General features: G+C 35.1%; 1 long non-coding RNA gene across 1 annotated transcript; it reads left to right on the plus strand.

The window, feature by feature from the left end:
* Nucleotides 1–13,477: 13,477 nt before the first annotated feature.
* LOC115962825 lies at nt 13,478–15,943 on the plus strand. The gene is made up of 4 exons (XR_004085628.1): nt 13,478–13,568; nt 14,924–14,978; nt 15,570–15,662; nt 15,794–15,943. It is a non-coding gene; the product is annotated as an uncharacterized LOC115962825 (long non-coding RNA).
* The last annotated feature ends 5,990 nt before the right edge of the window (nt 15,944–21,933 follow it).

The following is a 21,933-nucleotide window of genomic DNA, read 5'->3' on the forward strand; positions in this document are numbered from 1 at the left end:
CTAATCCACTTTCACTGGAATTTTCGATTGCATTTAGCGTATGCAACAAGCCTTTAAACCCCTAGCTTACACTAGTGAACGAGTTGTAGTCTCGTGAGGGTTTGCAGGGAATATACACACAAAATTCTAAGAGTGAATGATAAAAAAAAAAAAAAAATCAAAACAAAGAAAATCATTTTTTTTTTTCAATTGCCTTTTGCAAAGAGGATTAGTTCAAGTTCAAAAATACTACATATGCTAAAGAAATTTCTCATGCCATCAAAACTCAATGTGAGTGAAAAGTGGTAGCCAACCTAAACATACTCTTAGTTTTAGAATAAACTTGACTCGAATCTCTATTTGAAAGTATGCTTCAACTCATATCTTTCTAGTGTTATCACTCAACAAATGAAATCACTCTGAAATGGGGTGTAACACTCTCAACAATATATGTGAGTGGAATACTGTAAGCAAAATGAAACTCCTTACATATAAATCACATGAAAAATGCATAATCAAGAAAGAACAAATAGTCTCATGAAAGGATGCCAAAAATATTCATACCACACCTTTTTCTTCTCAGTCATATCAATATCTGAACTACACAATCTTTAAGATCAAATAAGGACTTTATTAGGACGTAATGTAGGGTAAAAGCAAAGGGAATGAAGTAAAAATGGGTGAAGGTAAATAATAAGAAGTGTTTTCAAGATTTGTCGGAATGTCAGCTCTTTTTGGAATTTCCATTCAACAATTTTTTATTTTTTTTTATTTTTTATTTATTTATTTTTTTTTTTAACTCTTCTTCTTCAAAGCAGTACTCCTTCCTTACATTTCACTTCTCAAAATTTGATGAGAACCCTTTTTATTTTCTTCTTTTTGACACTTTCCTTCTTCTTCTTCTTCTTTTTTTTTTCAATGCTTTTTCTTTTTTTCTTTGAATTTTTTTTTTCTTTCTTTGAATTCTGTTTTCTTTCTTCTTTGAATTCTCATACAAACCACCACATTGAAACAAACTGATCAAATTCAATCTTGAAACACTATGGATAAAGGCTTTAAGAAAGAAAGGCTAATTAAAAGGCTCAATGGGATGACTAGCGATAATGTATCAAAAAAGAAAAACACATATATGGCTCAAAGGAGACAAAAATGGCCTAATCTCATCTCTCAAAGACTAGTATAGTTCATTCAACATCAATGACTTCAAAAGATTCAATTGTGGCATAAAATTAAATTATTTTTTTCTTGGTCAAAAGAAAGAATAATGAGACTACAACAAGGGAAATATGTTATGCACTTACAAATGAACTTTAAGACTAGAAACAATAAATAACCCTCCAAAAATAATGATTGGCTCAAAACTCACAAGGGTTATAGTCTCCACATTGTTATCATCAAGATTTTCTAATCATTTTTATCCTTCAACAACAAGTTATGTCTGAGTGGCTACGTGCATGTGCAATGAATGGAGCATGAAAGCAATGAAATTCTTTAAGCAAGAGTAGTATAACAAACTCAAAACATAAACCTCAAGTATTTTAACATAACAAAACAAAACAAAACAAAACAAAAAGATAGAAATCTATATAAATCCCCCCCAAACCTAAACGAAATATTGTCCTCAATGTTAAAAATGATACTCTCAAATATATGTCTTGAATGAAAAGAGAGCAAAATATGAATATGCAACAGGAGAAAATCAAGTAGGGAAAGTAAGGTAAGGAGAAGGAGGAGATGTACCTTGATCAAGCTGATTATTATAAATTTTAATTTTTGTCAAAAATCAGCTAGAACAAAAGAAAATAAAATGAAGCAAGAAAATAAACACAAAGATTAATCTAAAATCAAAAAATAAACAAGAATTTTTTTTTTGCAAAAAGATTTAACATAACTGGAGATCAATCTTGATAAACAGGACCATCCAAACCTCAACAACACCATGGAGATAAATAATGCATATTATGAATGGACTAGTCCAATGAGATTGTAACTTACCTGGGTCAAAAACATGTTGGGAGGCTTTAGTAATCTCTTCCAAGTGAATTCTATGCATAACCACAAAGGGACTAATATCCTTAATATCAACAATTTTCCAACCTATAGCTTCCTTATGCTCTTCAAGTATACTTATCAACTGGTGTTCCCAAAAGTCATCCAACTTTGGTGATTCTATAATAGATGGGAATGGGGATGAAAAAAGTGGAAAAGGGACCACTTTTGGCTGCCAACTATCAATACTTAAGAGAGGAACATAATCCAACAATGCATTGACCTCCTCAATTGATTTTTCAATATCTAAATTGCAATCAAAAGGGGTTAAGCAAGCCTTTAGGTGATCCTCACAACTTGATTGTAGGAACGTATCATGGACTAGGCTCCCAATCATGTTAAGCTCACATATATCCTTATTGTCTAGTACTTGCTTACTTATGTCAAAGATATTAAGCTCAACAGTCATATTCTCAAAAGAAATCTTCATCACACCACTCCGACAATAGATCAAAGCATTGGATGTGGCTAAGAAAGGGCGACCCAAAATGACATGGATTTGTGTACTGGCATTTAGAGTAGGCTCAGTGTCTAACACAACAAAATCAATAGGAAAATAGAATGTGTCCACCTTAATTAGCACATCCTCAACAATACCTCTAGGGATTTTCACAAACCTATTAGCTAATTGAAGTGTCATGGTTGTAGGTTTCAACTCCCCCAAACCTAGTTGTAAGTATACTGAATATGGCATTAGGTTCACACTTGCCCCCAAATCTAGCAAAGCTTGCTCAATGAAATGATCCCCAATGCTGCATGAAATTGTAGGAGATCCAGGGTCCTTACATTTCACTATATATTTATTCTGAATGATTGAACTGACTTGTTCGGTCAAAAATGCCTTTTTAGGGACATTTGTCTTTCTCTTCATTGTCACAAGATCTTTTAGAAATTTGGCATAAGCAGGAACTTGTTGAATTGCATCAAGAAATGGAATGTTTATTTGCACTTGCTTAAAAACCTCTAAAATGTCTCCAAATTGTGCACTTTTCTGAGGACTGATTAACCTTTGAGGAAATGGAGCTTTAGGAACAAACCTCTTATCAAGGGGGGAATTAAGATCCTGAATTGGAGTGGTGGGTGGGTTGCCCTTCTTTTCTCCATGATCATCATGTGAACTATGAGTTCCTTTTTCCTTTAACACAATATTTTCATCATCCTCCACTTTTGGCATTTTCACTTGATTATTAACTTGCTTACCAGACCTAAGGGTAGTAATAGACTAAACATGTTCTTGTCCATGAGTAGAACTAGAAGAACCATTGATGGCATACTGTCCTTTTGGGTTAGGTATAGGTTGACTAGGAAATTTTCCTTTTTCCCTCTCTCCAACTTGGGTTGCTAACTAGCCAAATTGATTTTCCAACTTTGAAATAGCTTGAGTATTCAAATGGGTGGAACTTTTCATCTCTTGAATGGCTTGGCTAGTTGATTGCATGAAAGTTTTGAGAGACTCCTCCAAAGATGGTTGTTGTCTTGGTTGTGCTACAAACTGAGGTGTTGATTGAGGAATGGGAGAATATGCTTGAGTAGGTGGATGAAATAGACTTTGTTGATGCACTTGTTGTCCACCTACATTTGTGGGAGGCTGATTTTGCCTCCATGAGAAATTAGGATGGTTCCTCCAATTTGGATTGTATGTCTCTGAAAATGGACTAGCAAATGGTTTTCCATAATTATTCAGTGCATTTACTTGCTTAGCATAAAAATCAGGGTACCTAGTTGCAGAAGGACACATTTGTGTTGTATGCATAGGACTAGCACAGATAGAGCATGTTTCACTTTGAACTTGATTGACAGAATTCATCCCTTTACCTAAAGCTAAACCTTCAACCTTACGAGTGAGATTGTCCAACCTAGCTTTTATGTCTAAATCTTCACTGACTTCATACAATCCTCCTTTCTTAATTGCAGGGGTAGATCTCTCTTTACGATTGGAAAAATCCCATTGTTGTGAACTTTCAGAAAAATTCTCAAGAAATTTGTATGCCTTATCATCTACAAGACTCAAAAATCCACCACCATTCATGGACTCAATCATGTTACGATTTGTTTGAGTCAAACCATTATAAAAATATTTTACTAGTCTCCATGTTTCAAAACCATGATGGGGACACTTTAAGATCAAGTCCTTAAATCTCTCCCAACTCTCATAACATTTCTCTTGTTCATCCTAATAAAAATCTGCAATTTCTCTCCTCAAAGCATTGGTCATGGCCATTGGGAAAAATTTAGAGAGGAATTTTGTGACCAACAGTTCCCATGAAGTGATAGATCCAAGTGACAAAGAATTAAGCCATGCTTTTGCCTTATCCTTCAAGGAAAAAGGGAATAAACGCAAGCGAATAGAGTCATCAGTGAAATTTTGAAACTTACAAGTAGCACAAATCTCAAGAAAATCCTTCACATGCATATAAGGATCTTCTCTATCCAATCCATGAAAAGTAGGAAGAAGGTGGATTATCTGTGACTTCAACTCAAAATGTGCAGCAGTGGTTGCAGGCAATACTATGCAAGATGGAGGGTTGGTGGTTATGGGTGAGAACAACTCCCTAAGAGTTTTTGAATCATCTCCTATTTCTCCCATTGTGGATGAATAATCAAAACTAACAAGACGATTTTCTTTATCACGTATCCAAGTTCTCATACACCAAGCACAAAGAAAAAAAAAGAAAACAAAATTGTTTTTTTTTTTGTTTTTTTTTTTTATATTTAAAAAAAAAAATTTAACTACAACTAGTAGAAGGAAAAATTCAATTAAGACCTAATTTATTTTTCTAACCAAGTCCCCGGCAACAGCACCAAAAACTTGTTGTGAAATTTTAAAGTACTCGCAAGTGTACAAATTGGACAAGAAGGAGATCGAACCCACAGGGACTTGTATGAACGTAGGAAAATTAATTAAACCTTAACCAAATTAATCCTAATCTAGTTTAATAAAAATTGGTTGTTTGCAATTAAATATACTAAAAAAAATAATAAAACTAAGCAAATAGTTAAACTAAGCAAAAGATATAAAGCAATAAAAAGATGTAAACAATCAAGAGAAAAGAATTAAGGTTTTGGAATCCGCCTTGTAAATCATATCAGCATATATTTATGATCATTAATTTTTCCCAACCACTGTATGATAATCTAGAAATCAATCTTGCTATCATGGAAAATATCATCATTAAAATCCTTATTTTAAAAATCAAAAGCATGTTCTTCTTCGCTTCTTAAGTATAAAATCAAATCATTAATTGTATCTGTAGCCAAACAAATCACAAGATATATCCAATTCTAAAAATCAAATAATAAATTGTATCCATTGACAGACAAATCACAAGCGATATCCAATTTTATAATCAAGAATTAATAAACCAAGCATTCAATTAATTAAGACAAATCCGAAATCATGAGAAAAACATGATTGAACTCATATCTAGAATCCCATCTTAGTCAATTGATATGAAGCAAGAACAATTTAAATCATTAAAGAACAACTATTGTGGGAAAAATCAAATCACATAAATATTACTAATAATCGTTAACAAGGTTTCATCCTCAACCCTAATTATAAATTTAGCTACTTATAGTAATTGAACTAAAACACAAAAATAAAATACTAAACATTAAACTAGACAAATAAAATAAAACTAACTGTCATGGAAGAAAACCAAAGAAGTAGCCACACTCTCTATGTATAGCCCCCAGCCCTAGCACTAGCCTCAGCCCCCATGAATTTTGCCCTGAAGAGCCTTTAAATAGGTCAAGGAATCCTATTACAAGTTGAATTCCCGTTTGGAGAGAATCCCAGATTTTTAGGCTTCACTTAACCGACTATTTTGGCCCACTTAACTTCAGAATTCAGATTTTGCTAAACTAAAAAGTTGTAGCGCTTTAAGTTAACATTCCAGCCCAACTTGAATCATCTCGATTGGACATCTGAGCCGAAAGTTATGCCAAAAATACTAACTAATGTGCAGTCTAGAATCCTAATCCTAATTGGACTTGGATTTGGTGTAAATTTCCTTTGATTCCTTACTCCAATTGGACTTAAATTTAATTGGGTTGGTCTTTTCTTGAATTCATGCCTGGTTGGATGTAAGTTGGTTTGATTGAATTGGCCTAGCCCCACTTTGCATGTAAAGCTCTTGTTACCTATAACACAAAGATATTATATAATCAGTCACAAAATAACATAAAAGTAACGTTAAATATATAGATATATGAGTACTTTATTGTATATATTTCCTGCACATCACTCCCATAGGGATCACCTGTACATCTATTTTGTCAATGGCAGGTAAGCATTGGACGGAGCATAATACCTAACCCTTGATGGCCATGCGTTCCGCGAATGTTGCTTTGGCTAGACGGTCAGCTTGCTTATTCTCTTCCCTCAAAATTTGAACAAATTTAGCCAAGAACTTCTAGCTTACCCTTTCTTTGATCATGCTTAGGTATTCCTTTATCCATTCCCCTTTAGCCTCATAGTCATTGACGATAACTTGTGAGTCACTATGTATGACTACTAACAAAACCCCTACTGCTTTAGCTAGGTCGTGACTTGTTAGGATTGCTTCATACTTGGCTTTGTTGTTGGTTTTCGGAAATTGGAGACGGATTCCATATTCTATGAAATCCCTCTTTGGGGAATGCAGGACAACTCCGACTCCTCCAACACGTTGGTTGGACGAGCCATCTGTCTGTATTATCCATAGTGTTGGTCCTTCATCTTCATCTTCCTTTACTATGAACTCAGCAACGAAGTCGGCCAATGCCTGGGCCTTGATTGCAGTTCTTGGATGGTATAGTACATTAAACTCGTCGAGCTTTATTGCCCATAAAACTAATCGTCCACTTGCCTCGGGGTTGTTCATTGCCTTCTATAGTGGCTTGTCTATTTGGACCACTATGATGTGTGCCTAGAAGTATGGCTTGAGCTTGCGGGTAGTCGTGATCAGGGCAAAGGATAGCTTCTCCATAGGGGGTACCTCTCTTCTACCCCACGGAGCGCTTAGCTAGTGTAGTAGACGGGTAATTGTACGCAGTCCTCTTCCCGGATGAGGGTTGAACTAATGACCATTAGGGATACGGTCAAGTAAAGGGAGAATTCCTCACCGAGCTTAGATGGATTGAGTAGCGGTGGGGACACAAGGTATGTCTTTAGCTCTTCGAAGGCCTTATGGCATTCGTCAGTCCACTCAAAGGCCTTCTTTAGTGTTTTCAAGAATGGTAAGCATTTGTCTATCGCTCTAGAGACGAATCTGTTGAAAGCTGCCACTTTATCGTTCAAGTTTTATACCTCCTTGATGTTCTTTGAAGGCGTCATCTCCAATATGGCCTGTATTTTGTCAGGGTTGGCATCCAAGCCTCATTGTGACACTATGAAACCTAGAAACTTTCTCGACGATACTCCAAACATGCATTTACTAGGATTAAGTTTCATGTCATAGAGATGGAGAGTCTCGAATGTTTCTTGTAGGTCGTCCAGGTGATGATCCTCATTCTTGCTCTTTACCAACTTGTCATCTACATACACTTCAATGTTCCATCCAATCTACTCGATGAACATCCTATTCATAAGTCTTTGATACGTTGCTCCCTCATTCTTTAATCTGAAAGGCATGACCTTATAGCAAAAGAGCCCTTGGCTTGTGACGAACGAAGTCTTTTCTTGGTCGGCTTCATCCAGCTTGATCTGGTTATAGCCAAAGAATGCGTCCATAAAGCTTAATAACTGATGTCCTACTATCGAATCCACGAGGAGGTCGATACGTGGGAGTGGGTAACTGTCCTACGGGCAGGCTCTGTTTAAGTTAGTAAAATCTGCACACATCCTCCATTTTCAGTTCATCTTTTTGACCATTACTACGTTGGCCAACCAATCTAGGTAGTACATCTCTTTGATGAAATCTGCTTCTAGCAACTTCTTCTGCTATGGCCTTATCTCTCTCTTGAGCAAGTACTTTCTTCTTTTGAAGGACGGGAGGGAAGAATAAAGATACATTGAGTTTGTGAACCAATATACTTGGGTTAATCCTCAGCATGTCCTCATGGATCCAAGCAAAGACATTCTGATTGTCCTTCAGGAAAAGGGCGAGTTCTTTGTTTATTGAAGGGTCTGCTTGTGTGTTGATGCGGGTGATCCGACCTGCGTAGTTGTCATCTAGAGATATTTCCTGTAGTTTTTCTGTCGGCTCTCCCGTAACCCGTCGTTCTTGGATGTTTAGTACTTGCAGATGATCGTCCATCTCCAACATGGCTATATAGTATTCACGAGCAGCCATCTAGTCTTCGCGCGCTTCTCCTATCGTATACTCCATTGGAACTTCACTAGTAAGTGGTATGTAGAAGTGGCCGCTTTCCATGCGTTGAGCATAGGTTGCCCAATGATGGCGTTGTAGTCGGAGGAGCAATCAATGACTAAGAAGCTAATCTCTTTAGTGAGCTGTTGAGGGGATGTGCCAATGGTCACTGGTAAGGTGACGGTCCCGACAGGGAAGACCTTGGTACCGCCAAATTCCACTATTAGTGTATTTGAAGGTAGGAGTCGCTCCTTGTTGATCCTCATTTGTTGGAAAGAAGGGTAATAAAGGATGTCCGTCGAGCTCCCATTATCCACTAGCACTCGTTAGGTATTAAAGTTGGCAATTGATAGGTTGATGACCAGAGCATCGTTGTGGGGGTGGTGGAGTCGCCGGGTGTCATCTTTAGTGAAGCTGATGGTCGGGTTGTCAACCTTAGTCATCTTTGGTAGTCGGCTAGAAATTTGGACGCTTTGCACCATTCGCAAGTATGTCTTTCTTGCTTTCCTTGAGGAACTAGCCATCATGCTCCCCCCCTATGTTCACTCTTATCTCTCTAAGCGGAGCCTTCGACGCTCTTTGGTTCGTTGGTTCAGTTCGGGGTCCCTTAGCGGGTTCTTCCTTCCCCTGACAAACTGTTGTGGTTTCCCTTGCTTGATGAGGGCTTCTATTTGCTTCTTCAAATCATAGCACTTAGAAGTGTCATGCTTGTTCCTTCGTCTTTTGTTTGGATCGCCCTTCAGCTTGTCCAGCCAATTTAGTGTCATGTCGTCCCTTACCTACACAAGGACTCAGTCAAGTGGAGTGTTTAGCAGGGTGAAGTTGATAGTCCTCCTAGGAGGAGGTTTTGATCTCCTAGCGTCCCTTCAGTCATTCGTTCGTGTAGAATTTCTTTCTCTATCCTGGTGTGGATTGTCTTGCCTTTCCTTTTTCTTCAGTTCGTCCCTTCGGGTTATCATGGCATCATCAACACTCTTGTATTTGGTTGCCTTGTACAAAATGTCAGCCATCATCTTTGGGTCATTCTTGTAGATGGAGAAAATGAATTCTTTTGATTGAGCCTGTTGGTGAATGCAGTGACTAAGACTTTGTCATCAGCCTCGTTAATCAAGAGTGCCTCCTTGTTGAAATGAGTCATGTATGATCTCAAGCTTTCATCCTTCTATTGCTTAATGTTCAACAGGTTTGCTGAGGACCACCTATACCTCTGGCCCCCAATAAAGTGGGTGTCGAAGTGTCTGCTTAATTCCTTAAAGGTAGGACGGTATTGGGGATAGTTTGTTAAACCACATTCTTGTTGGTCCCTTGAGTGTGTTGGGGAATGACCCTACACATGATCTCATTTGGAACCCCTTGTAGGTGCATAAAGGTCTTGAACAACTCTAGATGATCCAGTGGATCCCGTGACCCATCATATGCTTCCACCTGCGGCATCCGGAACTTGGTTAGGAGGGGGAAGGAGGTTACTAACACTGTGAAGGGTGAGTCTGTTCACTGAACTATCTCGTCTAGATTGGTGGATACCCATCCCTTTATGGAATTCATCATCATGTCCATCTTCTCCTTTATCATCTACATGTCCTATGCCATGCGCATTGTGCTACTTTCCAGTTCCAAAGGGCGATCAGTATCATCCTGCTCGTCTCTTCCTAATCCTCCCTTTCCCGTCGATCTTCCGTCGGGAGGTGACTGCCATTCTATTCCTTGTTGTCTCGTCTGTCGTGCTAATCTTCAGGATGTCGTTCGTTCCTCTAATTCAGCTATTGCTCTAACTCTTGGTTGCGCTGGGTGAGCCGTTCAACTGCTATGGCCAAGGTTTGCACCTATCTTTCCAAAGCGTTAGGGGGGTTCCCTATCTCCAAGTTGATGGTAGCCATTGATCATGTCTGGACCATGAAACTCTTTGTCTTAGAAGTAGTGATATGGCTAATCACTCGATTCCCATAGATGGCACCAACTGATGATGCACAAAATCGTCAGTGAGCTGATCGTCCTTAAATGCCCCAATAAATACCTGAAGAACAAGAAACCAAGAACCAATTAGAGAGCACTGGTGGGGTGCCGGCCAAAGACTATCTGAAGGTTAAGTTAGTGAATGAGAAATTTCCAAGAACTTTATAGTGAAAGAGCTAGGGATTTTTTTGCGTACCTTGGAAAAGAGAAAACTTGCTATTTATATTGCGATGTGGGGGAGACCTAGATCCTGGGAATATAGGAGTTTTCCTTATATGGAGGAGGTGGAGTTAATGTCACCGAGATCTTGGGGATATCCCCTATATTAGGAAGGCAAAAATCATGTGGTAGGATCTTCGTGTGTGATGCGTAAGATATTTCCATATAGGAACATGTGTGGAGACCACACAAGGGCATGTAGGATTCGTCAGTATGCTTATCCATCCGTCGATGTGATCCGTCCACTTAGTATGGGACATGTATCTGTTGGCTCTGTACGGGTTCGTTTGCTTTGCCATCAGGAACGAGCATCATCCCACTGATATTACTTGACCTTCAGCTTCTGTTGGTGTAGGGTACAAGGTTCCTCTCTAGAGATTGATGGCTCCTTCGGGGATTGGTGCCGTTGGCTTATAGTTGGCATGACATACTCTTTGCTAACGGTCTTTATAGTTAAGAATTCTTTTCCTATTTTGAAAAACATCCTCATTAGTATTGCTTCTCTTCTTTCCTTTTATTTAGCAAGCAAACAAAACCATGAACCAATATAGTATCATACATTTGATAGATCCCATCACCAAAACTATTTAAATCACACAAATACCTCAATAGATAGATGCATCAATAATAAAGTATACATGCCTTTATGTTAGAACACCATTCAAAATTTAATCTATAAATATATATATATAAAACTGAACCTTTTGAAATTCCCACAATTTTCCATGTCAGCATAATATTAAAATAATAATAATAAAAAAACTTTTTTAAAACTCACACCCGATGCTCTGCCTTCTCCATGTTATATCTTTTCTTTCACCAAAACTCTTTCACGAAGAAAATCAAACCCGATACCCAAAAATGCGATTCTCCTTCCCCTCTTTCTTCTTTATTTCTCTACCCTTCTCTTTCCCCAAATGCCATTATCTACATCAGCTTCCTCAAAATTTGACAACAATCTTACAGGTTTTGCTTTACCTACAAGTTTTGCTTTATTTTGCTATCTAGGTTTTTTAGCACTCTTTCTTATTTATTTCTCTACCCTTCTCCTCCCCCAAATGCCATTATCTACATCAGCTTCCTCAAAATCTGACAACAGTCTTACAGGTTTTGCTTTACCTACAAGTTTTGCTTTATTTTGCTGTCTAGGTTTTTTAGCACACATACACTGATTTAGAAAATCTAAAACGTTTTAGTATCTACTATTACTATCTACTCACCGTTTCAGTAAATTCTGAACCAACATATTTTGTCTTCCCAAAAGACCACCTAAACTAACGAAGTTAAATAAATTCCATTTGAAGTGTTCGTTCCAATCTCTAACTGTCGTTGTACAAGAAATACTTCAAAACCACAGAAATTCCCAATCAGATTTAAGAGACCGACTCTCATGGGTCATTCGGACAAATCAAGTTTTAGAGACTGAGACAATTCCATTGGAGAGAGGCTACAATTCCATTGGAGAGAGACTGAGACAATTCCATTGGACAAATCTAGCTGTTGGGGGGACGATATGGTTTGATGAGAATTCTTTATCTTTTCTTTGAATTTACTTTCTTTATTGTGTTTCTTTTTTTTCCTAATATATATATATATATATATTTTTTTTTTCTTTTCTGTTTGAATCTTTTTTCCCTGACCTTTGTTTGGTGAATTTCCTATAAATCTCTACTAATTTTAAGTTTTAATGAAATCCTTTTTCACAAATCAGAGGCATGTGTTATTTCCTCCTCAACTATTTGAAGAAATGCCTAAACCAGATTTGAAAGATATTTTACTTTTGCATGTCAATTCCCAATTATTAGGAATACCAATTATGGAGCAAAGCAGATGAGGAAGGCTATTTTTCAATCAATGATATACGTCTTAACACAATTGCAGGTATTGTTTTATCAATTTTTATTGTTTCTCTTTCTCCTAATCTCCTATTAAGTTATGCATTAAACTATGAACTTTGATAGTTTTAGTGATGTGTAATGCAAAATCGAAATTGATTCAGAGATTTAATTGATTTTTAAAAATTACGTGTCCTGTTTTATTCAAGTCCAATTTCTTTGTCATATTTGTTCCCTTTAAGAAAAAAGAATGGTTTTGGGAACTATTAATAGATCTTATATATCAGAACCTATATGCTTCTCATATTGATACTAATTAATTCATCTAAGAACACATACTTTGTATCTTACAGATGTCAATTGAATTAATATATATGGTTTTATGTCTATGGAAGCTTTAGAATGGCTTTTCCGATTAGTTTACTACTGTATTAATGGAACAAAATGAGGGTATTCTTGTGCTTCATTTTGAAACAACTGAGATAATATATTTAACTTTTTCCAGTATAATTAAAGCAACATCTAAAGGAAGTTTCTGAAGAAAAGCTAAATCTAAATCAAGGAAGCACATGAGAAATGCTAAGTTCTTAGCACCTAAACCATGTAAGTTCCTTAGAAACTATAATTTCAAGTACTTAGAAGTGATCAATAAAAACTAAACAAGGTTATGACAGTAAAGAGAAAAAGAGAAGCAAAGTTACTTGAAGTTTAAAACTACCAAAACTATGATAGTTTTGAGTGATCAGTGAGATAATATTGGTTGTGGAAGTGGAAGTAGAAGTCAAGTTTGAGAGGAAGTGAAATGCGAGAATGGTGTTGAAGGTGGTTCACCTTTATTGGCTTGAGAGCTCTCACAAGAAATCCTGCATTTTTTTCTCTTTTGTGTTTATACTAAAAAGAAAATATTATTGCATAAATTAATGTGGCCATTCTACAATGCTTTATGAGAGTCCACCGCTTACCATTAGTCCAATTTTCTAGGCTCCTCTAATTGCACCAAGAGAGGCCATTTTCAGCCAAACATCTGTCCCTTTCAAATTTATGGTTCAAAACTTTGGTAGACCAGACAACGGAAAATTATACCTTTTAAATCAATTGTTGTGTTGTAATGCTTAAACAAATTATTTGACCCATCGAAATTATGACTATTTATGTTTTCTAAGTTGGTGTTTAGCTTTGCTTGAAGCTTCAAGAAAAGTTAATTTCAGAGATCTCTTAAGACAAGGCTTGCATCTAGAAGGTATAATTTTTCCTTTTCCTTCCAGTGGAATCTAAACATATTTATTTATATTGGTTTTGTTTACAAGTTTATGCTTTAAGGTAGAAGAAAGTGATGCACATTCTAGAATGTTAATTTCACGTTCAAAACTTCGGTAGGCAAGAGGACTAGAAACTCTTTTATAATATTTTGTCTACAATATTTTAGATCCTTATTTTGTCTATAATATTTCAGATCCTTATTTTGTCCTATTTTCCCCTATTGTGTTCTAATGCTTAACCACATTAAAATTTGATGGTTCTTTCCCTTGAAAGTTGTTTATTTTAAATCTTTCAAACAAATATTTTTAGTAATCAACAAAGTGGCATAAGATAATGGGGTGGCAGATTTTTTATTGATATGAAAAAAAGTATAGAGAAATTGTCATAGCAAGTCTTAATGACAACTTATGTTTGTTTATTAAAAAGTGTATTTTCTTTCTTTCAAGAGACAGACTGAACTTTGGTGAGATACAGTTTTATTTAATTAAATTCCTAGAACCATTGTTCTCTGTCAGTTTTTTTTACGAAGTTTTTCTACAAAACTTTCTACAAGTAAATTAATAGAGAGATTGAAAAATTGAATTGGAACTTAAGCAAACTTATCTGTCATTCCCTTATTTGATAAAATAGTGGATTAGGAGCCTCATTAAAAATATGAAAGGATTATCAAATAGTCATAATACAATTTTAGGATAGTTTATGTACCTTAAATTTGGTTCTCTACAATCCATTTGTTTCTTTAATTGGGTACTGATCTTACGTTATGAGATTCCGAAAATTTTGATACTAGGATTTGTTTTAGGTTTCAATTTTAAGTAAAAGTTGAGTCTAATCTTGATGTCAAATATGTATTCTTGTATGATTAATTTTCTTTACTTTTAGATGAATTGCATGAGGTTGATTAATAATCTTTCTCTAATTGTATGTCTTAAATAATTATATATATGATCAAAGTGTATTCTTAATTGGTATTGTGAGTAGTACTTTTTGCTTCCAATATGTTTCCCGTGTTTTCTTTATTTCAAAATTTCTTTCTTTTATGGTTTTCAAGAAACATAGGTCTCTTCTCACGAAAGCCTACAACAGGAAGTCTTCCCTGCACAAATTCTAATATGTACTTCTCTTTTCTTTTTAAATTTTCTTTTTGGAATTTTTGCTCAATTAATCCAACTTATAACTCTCTTAACACATTATTATTCTCAACTTTATTCCCATCATCTACAAGGTTTTTGGTTTGAATTTGTTGTTGATTCAAAAATGCAAATTGTTTGATGAATTACATTAGTTTTTTGTTCTTTTTCCATAATTTGATTTTGTACAATGTCCCTTTTTCAGGTTTAATAAGTGGACATATATACTCAATGCTTACTCAAATTTGCGTATAAAAAAGGTATAATATACTCTCTTCTATTTTTGCATTGTCTCTTCAAGACCATGGGTTCTCCCAATGGCTACTCTATTTTTTGAAATTAAGATAAAAAAACAGAAAAATAAATTACATAATTATGACAATAATTAAAGAAAAGAAGCTATTGAAGATCAATATTAAACTCAAGTTCTCACTTGAAGTGAAGCTACAACCTACATTTAGAGTTCAAAATGCTTTATTGTGCACAAAGGCCTTAAGAATTGGATTTGTTAGGACTAAGGAGGGGTTAATTGAAATATGGTGATATGACCTTCTTGGCTAATTAGCATTAGCAAGAGGACTATTTTCTTCATATTCAGGTTGTAGCTTATCATGTAAAATTATGCATGATGGTCCCTTCTTAGGCTCACACCATGAAATTTCTATCCAAAAAACTGTATGTTTTAGTTTTACCTAAGAATGATATGATATTCTTTTTCATTTCCATCAAATTTAATAATAGTTTTCTCTCTCATCATATCTTGAATCTCTAGGAGAATATATCTCTTTCCAATTTACAATAGATTATAACATGTAGGATTTAGAGAATGTATAACAACTCCTTTATTGCAGCTTATGAATTTTAAGGAGAAAGATGGCTTTTCATTTTGATTGGTGATGAACTGGACTAATTATACCACTCACCAGTGGCATGGAATCTTTGAGGTTAGTTTTTACTTAGGAATATTTATTCTGTTTATTCTCTTTTTAACAAAAAGGAATATCACATTGTTGTTTCCCCTTTTTTGATTGAGAGAGTTTAGCTTAAGGATGTCTAACTTTTATTCTTTTGATAGTCAAGGTGAAAAGGTTTGCATTGGTGAGCTTCTTTTGTATTTCTCTTGCCTTTCGAAGGGCACGAGATTGAGGATGTATACTTTTATAATGCATGGTATGAGATGGAGTTTCAACTAATGAACAATTAGATGCTTGCAGTGCACACAAGATTGAGACAGGGCTGATGAATAACAATATGGGTCCGTTTGGATTGAACTTATTGCTGTTGAAACTGAAAACTGAAAACACTGTAGCAAAATAATTTTTAAATGTGTGAATAGTACCGTGTGACGCATTTTTAATATTTTTTAATGTATGAACAGTACTGCTATAGTGATGAACAGTGCGTGAACAGTGACGGAACAGTGATGAATAGTGACATTTGTCTCTCCCTTAAACGCGTGAAAGCAAAAAAAAAAAAAAAAAAAAAAAAAAAAAAAAAAAAAAAAAAAGAAAAGAAGAAAACGTGACGCGGGATTCAGCAGAAACGCTGAATCCAAACCCACACTATATGTAATATAACATTATAACCTTAGTTCACCAAGTTCAAGGTCCTTAATGTTTTTCTTTTAATATGTTTTTTATTTATTTATTTAAATGGATGTAGTTTATATAAAGATATGTAAAGCATTCTTGTGTTTGCATGTTGTGCTCCCTTTCTACTGTTTACTATTTGCACCATATATGACTTTTCAAATGATACTCCTAAATGTGATTTTTTAAGCAACATTGATGATGACAAGGACAAGGAATAAACAACCAAGATTTCACAAACAGACTGAATAATAGAAGGGATTATGTTAAAAAAATGATAGAGATTGTTCAGAGACCTTAAATTTCATGAAAGAAAGGATGCAATTGATACTAGACATAGGATGCCAACCAGTTGTTTGAGGTTGTTAACTAAAGGTAGAAATAAGTTATACAAAGTTAGATGTTGTTTTAACTTTGTACTTGGGTAGAACAAAGCAATCAAATTTCTCATATTGGTATAGTGTTTTTAGAGATTTGAACTTTTATAAATACTCATGTATTATTTAACATTCTTAAAAATAAATAAATAACACTATTTTAGAACCTAGTTATTAATTTTCCCGTGCATCGTACGGGTTAGCGACTAGTTTAATTATAAACATAACACCAACTATGCTATTATTTATTATTTTGTAATATAAGCTATGTATTAGCAACACAAAATAGAAAAATTTAAAGGATCCTTTGTTTCCTCTTCCTTATTTGTGGGTCCGCAATTTGATGAATAGTTTTTTTTTCTTTTGTTCTTCATAGTTGTAGATTTAGCTGTGAGTTGTACATCACTTGAATCATCTAGTTTTTGTAACTTGACAGAACCAGCATCTTCTTCATTTAATAAGTTGTTAACGGAATCATTTTTAGCATCACTCATATAACACTACTAATAAAGCATGGCGTAAAACGTATTAGGATCTGTATAAGTAACATTAAAAAAATTGTAATTTTGTTTATTAAATGTAATATAAAAGTACACAAATCTGTTATTTTATCAAGTTTAGTTGAATTGTTAGTCTTTGAAATAGGATCAAAAAGTTTCTTAACAATGTAGATCTCCCAACCTTGTTTAAGGTTATAGTCATTGAGTTCCGGTCGGAAGACAAATGTTTTCCCAATAAGGTTTGCTATTTGCATAGGGAGGTTGAGCTCTTCATGTACCTAGTAGAAATAATATTTGGCAAATTGTAAGTTCATTTATATTAAAGAATATATTAACTACTATTTGTGAATTTCGAATTCTCACATGTGAACTTTTATTTATAAGTTCCTTTGCTGATATGTGGAGTAATTTTTCAGTCGTAGAATCAAATAAAATGGAAGTTGCCAATCCTGTGTCATTTCCAACTTTCAATTCAATTCTATACCTGAAAGGAGATGTGGCAAATATAATATTATTTTGTAATTATTCTTCTTCTTTTTTATAAATAAGTATACCTTTTTTATATTATACATACCTTGGGATTGGAAAACAAGCCTTTTCGTTACAACAATCATGCCACAAGTATTCATCTCTTGGTTTAACCTTTCTACGACATATTTTGCAAGACATAAATTATCAACCAAAAGCTGTGTCAACTGTTGTAATCTTTCCATGACAAGTGAAGATAGTCTCCTGGAATTTCAAATTTATTTAATGAATTATTTGTAAAAATTAACATGTCATTGACATTTCATTTTTTGGAATTTTCTTTTGAAGTACTTTTCCCTTACCTTATTGTAAAAGTTCTAGACCATGTTTATTATTTCAGCTATGGTTCTTTTGTTGATGGTCATCTCTTCTTCAATCGTTCTTTGTGGCTTAAATTGTGTAAGCATTTCTTCTATAGGAAGATCATTTTTCACTTCCCTATGATTATAACATAATGAAAGTCAATATAAACTTGCATATACTGTAAAATAATTTAAAACATAATATTGTTAAAAGAAAATAGACAACGTGCTGATCTGTAAACACAGAAGTCTCTAGAATTTTCAAATTTATATAAACTTTTGTTCTGCTTGTAAATGATAAGTTATCTGCCCCTACATTTATAAGAAGAATTTTTTTTTGAATGCAAATATAATATCTTTAATGTACTGATAAACACGCAAATAAAAGAAACTTTGTACTAACCTTTAAAGCTTTCATAGTTAAGCATGTAGCAACTATAATAAAAGGACCTGAATTGTTTTTGAAGAGGTTGTCATCAATTTCATTTGCAACTGGTCCCCAAAGGGTAAGCTTTATTTCATTGCCTCTATTCAAATATTTTTTAACGATGTAAGTTTATATTACATAAGTGCAATTTATTGTAACTCTTAAGAATTAAAATTGTACATTTTTAGATCCCTTAAAATACAACCAGATTAACCTAGTTAATTAGCCAAGTGATTACTTAGTCAAATTAATTAGATCTAGGTTAACATACATATATCATATCAATGTAAAGTGCAGAAAATAAAGAACACAAAAATATGATGACCCAAGAAACAAAACTGGTAAAAACCTGGGGAGGATTTAACCTAGCTATCCTCAAGGTAAACTTGAATCCACTATGAAAGAATTGAAGTTTACACAATAGCGACTTAGACCACTAACATCCTATTTCTATCTCGAGTAGGAAACTTACTACCATGACCATGTGACAGCTCCGAGTCCATGAACTACTTCTTTCTTGGATTCTCAGCAAGTACAAGCACTACCGCTTGTTTATCTTTAAGCTCTTGAAGCAGCAACTGAATCGATCACCAAGTTCTTGACATAATCTAGAATCTTGGAAACCCTAAGTATGTGTGAAGGCAAACACCTCTTGATCTCACAAAAGATTCACACACACAGCATAAGGAGCAACTTAAAAACGTGGCTAGGGTTTTCCCTTTTATACTTAAGACAAAACATAAAACCTTACACGTCAAATGAGCTTGGGCTGAGTTGGAAAATTCTGCAGAAAAACAATCTACACGAGCTTTGATCGATCGAGCCAGGTAGATTTACATAGTAAATTCTGTAGCTACTCGATTCCAACTTTACATATAAACACACTTTGAGCAAGTCTAAAACAAAGACTAAAACGTTTTGATCATGGTTTCCCAACATTACAAATTGAAGTTCTAATACATTTAAACCTAAAGTCTTAGAACCCAACAAACTCCCCCTTTAGCAATTCGTGACAAAACACAAACTTAATCAAAATGCTCAAAGTTTACAAAAAACAACCCAGTACAAAATTATTGCCCAACACAACAAATTCAACCTAATTACTATCTATCAGTTTCAAGTGTAGACAGCAGCACGACTGAATCAACCTGTATATTTCCTGAAACACTTGACAAACGCATAAATGCATGTGTGGTAAATACAAGTAAAACATAAATAACTTTTTGATTTCACATAACACAAAATAAAGACATATATCATGAATAACCTCATAAATATAAATCAATAAGCAATGTGAAACAAGAAACATATACAATCAGTGTATCTCCCCCTATTATGAATAACCCAATCAAAACAAAGAATACATCATGAGCCAAAAATGTAAATACACAATGAAGCACCTAGATACAATCTAATAGCTCCATAAGCTCAAAACATCAAAAATCTCCCCCCTTTTGTGACGGAATGCCAAAGGGCAATCATAATCCATCAGCAAAAGGAGGTGGCGGAGGCGATCGTCTCAAATGCTTTAAATGCTCACAAGGCACGAAGCTCATCAAGCATGTCCACCAAAATCTGACCATGAGCTGTCTGAATGATCATGACAGTCTCTAACATACGTCAAATGTCTGAATCATCCGAGGTAGAAGGTGGAGAAACATTTGCAGCAGTAGCATCAGTAGCAGGATCAACGGACTCCTTAGCCGTAGTATCACCTGTAGAAGAGGGAGGAGGAGGTGCAACACTAGAAGGCTCAACCCTAGGACGTTTAAAGCTACCTCTCATCTGAGCAGCCCTCTGCCTAAGAAAAGTGGCACCTATGGGAGCTATGATATGGACAGGCTCAGACGCCGGAAACTCATCTAAACCGAGATGTAACAAAATCCGGTGAATAAAAACGGGGAAGAACAAAGCACATGTAGTAGAACTACTCCTATGCACCTCAATCAAGGAGCGAATGAAAAGATGAGGAAAGCTCATAGGAGCATCAGAAACAAAAGCATACAAAAACGCACATCTCTCCAAAGGAATGGTGTGCAGATGAGAGATAGACCAAGTGGAATGGCAAGAAATCTGGAAAAAGAGATAATGAGTCTCGGTCAACTCATGAGAGGTGATCCGAGGATCGGAACCCCACTGGATAGATGTACCAGTAATAAATGACATAATGTCATCAAGGGGTGGAGATTCATCATAAGGATAAACTGGATATTGGACCAATGGCACCCCAAAGGCATCAGCCACTACCGAAGGGGTAATGCTGTACCCTACACCCCATATCGAACTCCTCACTAGAGTGTTGGCATCATAGGAGTGGACAGAGAGGTTCGAATAGAACTCTTTAATCAAGGTAGCCGGAGGAGGATAAGAAATGTCTAGTAGAGGAAGCCAACCCTACGCTCAAAATTTCTCCTAATCTTGCCATTTAACTCATCTAACAACACTTTTCTCTCAGGCCAAATGTTTTCTCTTAAGGTTAAGCTTTTCATAGGCTTCCTAGTTTTTCTCACTCAAGAACCTCTCACGATCAAAAGAGGCGGAAGGAGTACAAGTGGGGGTCCTATTGGTTCTAGTCTTCCTAGGCATGATGCTAAGGAAAGGACAAGACAAACATAAAAGAACCAAAAAAGAAACAAGAAAAACCAAGGGCAGACTGCAAGTTAGCACAAAACAATATAGAAAAATAACAATCTATATGATGCATGAACAGTACAATCAAATGATGCATGCCCTAATGCAGTGAGAATAAGTTCAATTTAACATTAAAATCAAAAAATTGGTTTAAGCATAGAGTTTATAACAAAAACCCCAAAATTTGAAAAACCACTTGTTCAATTTTAAAGAATTTGACCAATTGATCATTACACAAGATAGATAACACATTATAATGATCAAATGAATCAATCTAACTAGCCAATTTCATCAATTTAAACCAAATTGAACAAAAACCCCAATTCAGGTATATTCAAGCCCTAGAAATTTCAATTTCTCACAAATCACCAAATTGATCAAATTAAACCACATGGATCATGTTTATATCATCCAATAACAAAAACCTAGTGATCAATTGTGAAAGAAATTATCAAAAACACCAAAAACCCCAATTTTTCATAGGTCCGAAAATATCCCTTAAATGCATGAAAAACCAAAATAAATGGAAAAAGAAGGGTAAAAAGGTCTTATCGGTGAATGAAGAAAAAAACCCTTGAAGAAATTTTGAAGAAAACGATAGAAATCTTGCTAGGAAACTTGGACCGATCGAATAGAGAGAGAAAAGAGTTTTTGAAATAGCTTGAAAGTGATAGAACACGTGAGAAACAAAGGTTTTAAAAAACTCTCTATACGACTTTCGACTGACCGAAAAATAGGTTCGATCGATCGAAAGTTCTTCGACTGATCCAACACCAATCAAGCATCGATCGAAACACACAGAGCCTAGCCAAAATTTTAATCGCAATTTCGATCGATCGAGAAACAGGTTTGATCAATTGA

Source organism: Quercus lobata, chromosome 1, assembly GCF_001633185.2.
Source record: "Quercus lobata isolate SW786 chromosome 1, ValleyOak3.0 Primary Assembly, whole genome shotgun sequence".
Taxonomy (NCBI): domain Eukaryota; kingdom Viridiplantae; phylum Streptophyta; class Magnoliopsida; order Fagales; family Fagaceae; genus Quercus; species Quercus lobata.